At 34.4% G+C, this 8,433-nt stretch overlaps 1 long non-coding RNA gene across 1 annotated transcript; it reads left to right on the top strand.

The window, feature by feature from the left end:
* The first annotated feature begins 1,609 nt into the window (after nucleotides 1-1,609).
* On the top strand, nucleotides 1,610-4,940 carry LOC140598141 (uncharacterized). The gene is made up of 2 exons (XR_012000265.1): nucleotides 1,610-1,743; nucleotides 3,534-4,940. It is a non-coding gene; the product is annotated as an uncharacterized lncRNA (long non-coding RNA).
* Nucleotides 4,941-8,433: the final 3,493 nt, after the last annotated feature.

Genomic DNA, 8,433 nt, shown 5'->3' with positions numbered 1-8,433 from the left:
AGTTAAAAGCTTTTTCAAAAAAATTCTATAATGATATATGGTGATGGATTTTAACTAGACTTCTTGTAGTTATTTCACAAATATCAAATCATTGTTTGATATAATAATATCTATTACTGATAATATACTATTAATATACTTTTTGCATCTCAATTTTGTCCCAATTTTTTTTAAAAAAGTTTTTATGTGTGATGATCCTATTGAGGAGGATGAATGGGAGTAAATTTTACTCAATCTTTCAAAATCATTTCTTCAGAATGTAGTTTCCAAACTTGAGTTAACTGGATTAGCCTGCATTATATGCAGCTCTTTGAAGGAATGGGCTAAAAATTCTGAAGCTACACTATATGTATTAAGAAATTAAACAATTGCTTGGTTGATATGATAGCCAGGATTCTCAATGTTAGAAAATAGAGTTACAAGTATGGAAGGGAAAAAAGGTTAGAATAAATATTGTCCAGTTGAACATGAATTAGAAATATGAAATTATGATGTGTGTGTATATGTATGTGATACATATATCATATATACCATACATCCATATTTAATATAGATATATGTTCCTTTTAATCAAAGAATAAAAGAAAAAGACACAGAAGTCAGCTTGTAAAGGACCCCATTGGTTAAATATAGGGTGTTGGAGCAACAAAAATAATTATAGTGATATAATCCATAGAATAAAATAAGTATGTGTGAGTTTACATTGATATAAAAGATAAATGGAGGATAGAGAATGCTCTTATAGAAAGCACAATAGAAACAGAAAGTTGTAACTTGGGAACCACTAGGGCAGTATTAATTGTTTAGATCAAAATCAGCAATGGATGCTAAGATTAGTGGGGAAAAGCATGATGAAAATGGAATATTTGCAGGGTTTTATAGTATCTCCCCACAAGATAATTATTGACATAGTAATTTTACATTAGAGAAAGAGGGTGGATACCAAGTTCACAAAGTATCACAAACATTTCAAGTGATGGGACAAATGAACACAATGTGTCTCCTAGAAAGAACATTGCACCACTTCCATGACATTCTTGGCAAATATGCCTCTACTGAATGTAATTATAAACACACACCCAAATTGTGGGGCAAAATATCTGCTCTGAATTCTCCCAAAGTTCAAGGTTATAAAACACAAAGAAATGTCGAGTAATTCTTTCAGGTTAGAGGAGATGGAGACCAGACAACTAATATGATCCTGAAATAATTGGTGACATTTTAATAAGGCTGGTGGATTACATATAATAATGTATCATTGTTAATTGACTGACTCTTATAACGAACGTCACTGTACTTAAAAAGACAATACTCTTATTTTTTAGAAAATCACACAAAAGTGTTTGCAATTTGCTCTGAAGTGTTTCAGGAAGGAAAAAAAGCCAGTGTTTGCCAAGAGTCAGAAAACAAATGCCCTTGGCAAATCCGTGCCCTCTTTATTTTATTTTTATAAATTGAAATTAGTTTTTACAAAAAATTTTAAATAAATAACATCCTAGGAGAGTGGAATGGTTGTACCTTGGACCCTGATCCCTTGGCAGAATTAGGACATGGTTGGGGAAAGTCCTGAATGACAGTGTCCCAAATGCCACGTAAAATGAGTTCCTGACGGAACACGTATGAGTAATTATCAACGAGTAGAGCAAATGACATTTCTCAGGCCAGATGGCAGATGTCTCCCATAGAGAAGATTTCTTGACTCAGTAATTTGGTGATCATTCTCAAGATAAACTTGTGGACAAGGTAAGGAAATATATTTACAGATAAATGCCTATCTGCAGCTTATTAAAAACAGAATTGTAATGGGCGCTGTTTCTTAGAGCAGTTGTTATCTAAATGTAGCCTAAATTTAGAGGAAGACTCTTGTCTGTGAGAAAAAAAAAACTTTGATTTTAACACAGAGCTGTGGAAGCATTTTTACAATTTTGATGACAAGAATGAAGGTACAGCTATCACAGTGGCTTCTGACAAAAGTTTGAGATAGCTAATATGTTTGATGACAACACATTTTAAAGAATTAGAAGATTGAAGTGTTGAACAAAAAAAAAGAACTATGATAATAGAGATTAATTATTGTTTTCACCTTCAGTGTAAGAATAAATACAGATAGGACTACTCACGAGATCCTACTACAAAGATGACTCAGGAAGAGAGAAGAGGTTTTGAAGAGGTTAATGTGGCTCATTTTAGAATACCCAACAAGGCCATACACATTACTCTTAGTTTCTCTTACATACACTCATGGCCTCCTGGATTCCCGGAAAAGCTCCACAAAAGACAAAGGCCGACCTGGCTTCTAGATGCAAGAAGAGCTTATTAATCTTAATGTGTTTCTACTAACCTTGTGAAAACAGCCTGTTTCAGAGTGACTGATTGCATCTGAGTTCAGATGGTGCAAACTTTTAACCCTCAGTTCTATCCTCTTTCACTTTTCATGGAACTGGTCACTTAAGAGCTTCTGTACTCTGGCTGTCTTGGCGGGAGTCTAGGTATTTGAATGCAACATACAAAATGGGAAACAGGTTATACAATGTTTCCTCTTCTCACCTGATTTCTTGGCCTTAGCCCAGATATCTCCAAAGTTTATTAATATTTCCAAGGCGGAAAGGGTGGATGTGAGGTAAATGTCAGAATAAGTACCAGGAATTATTGATAAGTAGACTCAACTTTCAGCGGAAACTTTGGAAAGAACAAGGAACACAGCCTTGTTTAAGCCTTCACATCTGATGATGTGCGCACGCCCCCCACACACACCCACACACACCATAGATTTAGCACCAGATAACCATACCAAAAAAACCTCTGTTTATTCTATCTCACTAAGGCCAGTTATCTCATCTGCTGTATGAGAACTTTTTTTTTTAAGATTTTATTTTTTTTTATTCATGAGAGACACAGAGAAAGAACTAGAGACACAGGCAGAGGGAGAAGCAGGCTCCATGCAGGGAGCCCAATGTGGGACTCGATCCTGGGACCCCAGGATCATGACCTAAGACAAAGGCAGATGCTCAACCACTGAGCCACCCAGGTGCCCCTGTATCAGAACTCTTTAAAGGCAAACATTTCTGTCCTAAGATATAGCTACTGGAAATAGTCGCAAGATGCCTACCATTATCAGCTTTTAATAGGAAGTCACTGTCAACATAATTTAACCATTTAGGAAATGTTATTTATGACATTTTTTTTTCTGAAATGCCAATTCTGGCAGCCAGAACTTATATTAAAATTTATATATTATCATACCAGACAATTGCTATTTACCAACCTAATGTTTAGTGATATTCATATTAAATGAAAGGAAGAGGAGAAATATCTCTATCTCCTTAGCCTGAATAGGACTGAATTATTTGTTTTGTAGAAGTGATAACCTCTTAGTCTGTCCTTCTCTAATATCCTGATAATGACTCACCAATGCCCAGATCTGCAGGCATCCTGGTAAATGTTTGCCTTATTGTCACTGTGAACTTGCTCTCTGCTAAATCCTAGGTCATATGATATTTCCTAAAAGTATGATATTTTTCTTTTTTTTTCAGTTCCTCTATTTCCAACTTCAATCAGAACCACAGATTTTAACAGCCTCCTTCTTCCTCTCTCACTATCAAAAGTGGGAGAAAAAGTGTCACAAGTGGGAGAATATGACTCATTAAAAGTAAACATTTAAGAGCTTGGTACAGCAATTTTCTATTTTTTCACAAAAGTTATGTTTCCTTGGAGTTTAATGGACAGAGGTATAAGCAGCACTGTGGAGCCCCTCCTTTGAAGATCGATAACGTACAACACATTAGATGACCTTCTACGTGACTCTGTCCAAACATCAATAGAGATGGAACCCGGAGTATTGTCTAGTTGTGACAGTTGTGAAAATGGAATAGATTATAATTAATGCCACTGAAATCATTCTGTCTTCTGCTAAAAGCCTGCCAGCCTCCTAAGAGTGTCACTGATTCTGAGTGTTCAGATTCTCTCTTCATTCAAGTATAGAGATATTTGATGCTACAGATTGCTATCCAACCAATGTGATGGAAAACTATCACCGGACCTCCTGAAGACATTAACATATTATAGAATGCTTACAATTTAAGGATAAATATGAAGTTTATAGCTCAAAAGCATTTACCTTTGGAAGCATAATTTATGGAAATCCACACATCTCAAACTTTGAAACCCATTTGTGTACCTAGGAACTAATTAATGGAACTAAGATAAATGAGTCCAAGAAAAATGATATTTTGATCTCTTGCAATACAGTAGTCCACTCAAATCCATTAGAAAATGTTTTTGCCCCAAGAAAATGCATCCAGCCAATGACGTAGCAAAGTTATGATGAGGAATAGTTATTTCTGAAATTATGTAACAATATACTCCTGTTTTGCTTGTAAATAAAAGATAACATAGCACAGCTGATGCTTGTTTAAACTTTGCATACAAATATGCATGATGCCAACTGGATTCAATTTATCCTGTCTTAATTTGAATTAACTTGACAGATCTTTTGACACATGCTGAACAGACTAATTGTTGCTTATTTGGGTGCACTGAATCAGTGAACATGGCAATCAGAATCCAAGCAGATGTTCATAGTTTCTGTGATTGCCCGGAGCCTGAGGGTGGAAAAAGATGGAGAATCATTTTGCTGATTTACTTTTGTTAGTATCTGTCAAGACATGGGCTGCATTACAAATACTATTGTTAAAATAAGCAGACTCTGCTAAAGACTTGTGAAGAGCAGATATGAATGCTAATGATAATTTTACCTTTAGATGCATTTGAACTTACAAAGTCCCTGTAATCAGAATTCGCTAAGGGTAAGATTGCAATAGCACATTTTTCTTCTTCTAGCCTTTCCCCCCAATATCTTTCTTTTCTAAATGTCATTAATTTGTTATGATTAGTTTCAGGAACACAGAAAATTATGGGGGAATAAAGCAAACAAAAGTATAGTTGCTACCCTTACTGCCCACTTTGTCAAATCTTGTGTTGTGCCCTATTTACTACGTTATTTTTTAAGAACAGGAATGTTACAGATCCCACTGAATCGTCCTGTGAGTGAATGGAAGAGGTAACAAGAGTTGGATCAACTTCACACACCCTCTAAAATTTTGTTACATTGTTTTGTGTTATCAATTTTCAGTAAAATTTACCACATACATTTTCAAAAAATAACAATGAATTAATGGAGTAAAATTTAACGGAGTAGAAGTCTAGAGTTAAATAGTTCAGAGATTTTTTTTTTTTTTTTTTTTTTTTTTTTTAGTTCAGAGATTGTTAAATGACTTCTTAAAATGGTTGAGGTTCCATTTTGGACATACTTCTGGTTCATTTGTGTTTCCTATTCTATAATTTTTTCTACATGTCTTGTCTATTTTCTACTGGAGATTCCATCGCTTTGTTTAGAATTGATTTGTAGAGTATGCACTTTGGGCACTAATCCTTTGCTAGCCTACATGCTACAAATACAGTCTTCCAGACTATGGGGTTCTAATTTTTCTTTGCATAGAAATAATAAATTGCCCTATCAACGTTTTGTCACTATTTATTTAACATTGCTTTTTGTTTTCTTTTCTCTATCCTCTTCTTCTAAATTTCCTATTAAAATATATGAGATTGTCTCATTCTTTTTCTCCATATCTATTGGCATTTTCTTTTTTCTCATCATTTTACCTCTCTATTCTTTATTCAGTGTAGTATTATCACACCTAATTTCTGGCTCATTGATTCTTTTTTTCGACTGTGTTCATCTGATTATCTTTCTATCACTACATAAATATGTGAATTATATAATTATATTGAGTTATAGAATTAATTCTCATGACTTGTGTTTCTAGAAGTACCATTAAGTCCTTTTTCAAATCATTTTTGTTATATCTTGTTCTTTCTTTTTCCTTTAAGTTTAGGCTTGATTTTACTTCTTTTTTTCCTGGGAGGAGAAGGAAGTAAGAGAAATTTATTTGGCATCAGTGATCTATTAGGAGGTCTCCATCTAAAGTTGATTTTTTTTTCTTTTGTAATCACAAACTATAATTGGCTTCTCATTATTATCTAAACCCACACTACATTCTCCTTGGTCCTCTGCCTTTTTTAATATGTGCAAATTACTGTCACTTAAAGTAATATCTGAGAAAAAATTTACCTTAATTTCCCCAGAAATGTATCCATTTCTCTCCCCTATACTGATTTCACCCCTGAAACTCTTCACAAAACTACCTTCAGAATTAAGTCCTCAACCCGGTAAAGGCCACTTGGAGGCTATTTTGGGGGCCAGTCAGACACAGAAAGTCAGGCCCCAAATCTATAAGGCCCCTGATGAGGGGAAGTGGCCGCAACTCTAAAGGAGGCAGATCTAGGAGCCTCCCCAGAGTCTGGGCCACAAGACAATGGGTCAGTGGCTTATTTGCTGTGCTACGTAGCCTTGTAGTTTTTGCCAAGTCATCTACACACTATATACCTATTTCTTCATTGATAAAATGAGGATAAAATCACCAATCTCAGTGATGATATGAAGGTTAAAAGAAATGACAACAAAGTGTACCGGCATATAAGAATCCAAAAGTTATAACTTTATTTCACTTTTTTATAGCCCTGCCATCTTAGTTCTGTGGCACTAATTCTACTGTTTATTTTCATTTATGTCTCTCACTCATCTTGGTATCTTTCAGGAAATTTCTCTCTCTTTTTTTTTAAAGGATATTTTTATAACTTTGGAATGACAAGTCATTTTCCAGAAACTCTTCCTTGTGAGAATCATGTATACTGAAATGAGAATGTGTCCCATAAGTCAACTGTTGTATTTCTTTTTGGCAGGTCAGGTGAATTACTGGTGTAGATCAACTCAATAGTAATAAATCCCTACTGGGGAAAGTCCATGGTTTAAAGTCTCATGAAAGGTTTTTGTTATTTTCCTTGTCCTAACCAAAGCTCAAGCCAAGACAGACAGCTTTCTGTATGGGATGCTTTTGCCAACAGGACATTTTTAAATTGTCTTCTTCTCACAGAAGGTGTAACATTTAGAGAACCTAACTTCATGTAATGATCTCAACTCTAAACCCCTAGCTCAGACTGGTCTAAGTCTGTATTTCTTGATTCCAAGTGAACATTAAGACTGTGTTACCATTTTAAAAGAAACAGAAACAACTGACTTTATGCTGATATAAAAATGTGCAACACATTTTCTTTATTTTGGAAACAACATATATTGTTTCCATATCTTGGCTCTTGTGAATAATACTGCAACAGGCTATAGAAGAGAAGATGTATCTCTGAGATCCTCATTTCAGCTTTTTTAGATATCTGCCCAGAATAGGATTGCTGGATAAAATGGAAGTTCTATTTTTAGCTTTTTGAGGAACCCTTAAATACGGGTTCAAATTTCTCTTCATCTCACCAACATCTCATTATTTTTAGGTTATTTTTAGAATTGCCATCCTAGCAGGTGTGAGGTGATATACCTCATTGTGGTTTTGGTTTGCATTTCCCCAGTGATTAGAGATTTTGAGCATCTTTTCATATACCTATTGACCATTGGTATGTCTTTGTTAGGGAAATATTTACTCAGGTCCTTTGCCTATTTTTAAGTCCCTATTTATTTATCTATTTATTTATTTATTTATTACTACTGAATTGGGGAATTTCTTATATATTTAGAATATTAGCAGATATGTGTTGGTCAACTGACTTCCAACAAGGGTACCAATAATAGACAATGGAGAATAGTCTTTATCTTATTTGTATTTTAGTTGCTTTTATAAATAATATTATTTGTGTCTCTATGATATATATATATATGCATATATACATCTCATAGAGATGTATACACATCAAATATATATATTTGATATATATACACATTAAAAATATAAAATTATATTGCACTTATTTCTTTTAAACCTTGCTTACTATAGTCAATACCATGTGTATAAGATGAATCCACAATGGGATACCTGGGTGCCTCAGTGGTTGAGCATATGCCTCAGGTCAGGGCGTGATCCAGGGTTCTGGGATCGAGTTCCGCATGGGGCTCCCTGCAAGGAGCCTGCTTCTCCCTCTGCCTATGTCTCTGCCTCTTTCTCTGTGTCTCCCATGAATAGATAAATAAAACCTTAAAAACAAAAGATAAATCCACAATGCTGTGTAAAGGTGTTATTTGTTTGTTTTTATTGATTTATATTATTCCACAGCATATTTATTTACTCTATTTTTAATGGTCTTTTGGGTTGTTTCCCACTGGAAACTAATATGAACAATATTAGTATAATTTTCTGGTAAATTTTTCCTGGTTTCACTGGGGAAGAGATTCATTAAGATTTATATACAGGGCTAGAATTGTGGGCTATATACATTTCCTGAATTTTATTTGATATTACAAGATAATTTTCAAAGCAGCTGCACCAATTTTCACTATCACCAATAGTGTATGAGTGTTCCACATCCTTGCCA

The sequence above is a fragment of the Vulpes vulpes genome, chromosome 3 (assembly GCF_048418805.1).
Source record: "Vulpes vulpes isolate BD-2025 chromosome 3, VulVul3, whole genome shotgun sequence".
NCBI classification, from domain to species: domain Eukaryota; kingdom Metazoa; phylum Chordata; class Mammalia; order Carnivora; family Canidae; genus Vulpes; species Vulpes vulpes.
The sequence above is the reverse complement of the archived record's forward strand: the minus strand, read 5'-3'. Positions and strand labels throughout refer to the sequence as shown.